Consider the following 1,730-nt stretch of genomic DNA (forward strand, 5'->3'; position numbering starts at 1 on the left):
TTCTCTAATTAAAATTAAAATCAAACACCATGAAAATATAAATGTCCAGACAAATATATCATGCAATTTAGAATAAAATTAGGCTAAGAAATATAAAAAATTATTACTTGTCTGCAACATTTTCACCGTCATCCTGTTGTTACCAATAGTTTTTGTTTAAATTTTTCTTTGTGTTAATAATGCTATTCCAATGATCATTTATTTATGGTCAGTTTAGAACTTTCATAGATATGAACAGAGCTATGTTCCAGAGCAATTGTTTCAGTTCTGCACACCGTCAACATACAGAATTTTATAGTTACTTTAGTGTTGGTCTGTGTGTTATTGGTTACTACAAGGTATTAGTCATAAATTGGTGCCCCTTGGACTGTAAACTGTTTTATTTTGCCAACTCACTGTTTTTGATTTTATTTTTAATTCAATTTTTGTGCTTTCAGGTGAACATGTGCTTTGTAATTTTGCTATAACCCCCCCAAATCACTTTTATATACAGCCTATTTGTTTTAAATGCATATTTCTGGCTGACATTTAAGTTTGTCACTTGGTTGACGAAGTGCTCATAAGAAGAGAGGTAAGTAGTAAAAATTGAAGGTGGCAAAAAGAAAAATGGTAAGTGTTGCATGCATATATAGTTTATGGGATGAATCACTTCACAGGAGAAACAACTGGGAACAGCAAGAAATGATCATCCATTCTTTGTGGAAGGTGCTGGGCCTACGCAATTGATAACAAGAAAAGTGACAAAAGCACAAATCTTTGTGAGGCTAGAGGATCAGCATCAAGGTTGAAAGTTCAATAACTTAATGTACATTCAGAAGGCAGCCAGGAGTCTGTTGGAGGAATTAAAAGCCAAGCATGGCCAAGTGAAGTTGATGAGATTATTGCTGCAAGTTACAGCTAGTTCTGTAGGTTCCAGGCCTGTTTGAATAAACATCCAGGTGAAGAGAGAAGCTACAGGTGCTGTAACATAATTCTTAGAAGAATTCTTCACCCAATAAAGATAAAATTGATCTATTTTTGGGAAAAGATGCCACTAGAATGTATATAATGAGATGGCAAAGAGTATGCAGGATGTTAAAGCTTTGAAGAACCAACTCTAACTTTCGTTGAGTAAGTGCATCCTGGGATTGCAAATTTAAGCCTCCCTTATTTCAAACAGCTTTTCAGATGAGGATTACTTCATAGTTAGCAGAGTTTATGTGTAGGGGGATAGAAGAATAAAATATTTATTTATTATCATAGCCCTGGTGATATCATATACAAGGGGTTTTCAAAAAGTTCATGGAACTACTTGTATTATGTTTTAATTCTATTTTTCCACAAACTTTTTGAAGTACCCTCATATGAAGGCCAAAATAAACATCCAGGACTTAAATCCTAATGATGCTGCAGTTACGTTTTCGTAAAATTTTGTTTTTCACTTTAAAAATTGTGGTTAAGTACACATAACATAAAACTTACCATTTTAACCATCTTTAAGTGTACACTTCTGCGGCAATAAGTACATTCACATTATAGTGCAATCATTACTACCACCCATCTCCAGAAATTTTTCATCTTCCCCAGCTGAAAATCTGTGCTTATGTACATTACCTCCCATTGCTCCTTCCTTCAGTCCCTGGCAACCACCATTCTACTTTCTGTCTGTGAATTTTGGCTACTCCAGGTGTTTCTCATACAATTGGAATCATACAGTGTTCTTTTATGAGTGGCTTATTTCACTTGGCATA

The sequence above is a fragment of the Galeopterus variegatus genome, unplaced genomic scaffold (assembly GCF_000696425.1).
Source record: "Galeopterus variegatus unplaced genomic scaffold, G_variegatus-3.0.2 Scaffold4959, whole genome shotgun sequence".
Lineage (NCBI taxonomy): Eukaryota > Metazoa > Chordata > Mammalia > Dermoptera > Cynocephalidae > Galeopterus > Galeopterus variegatus.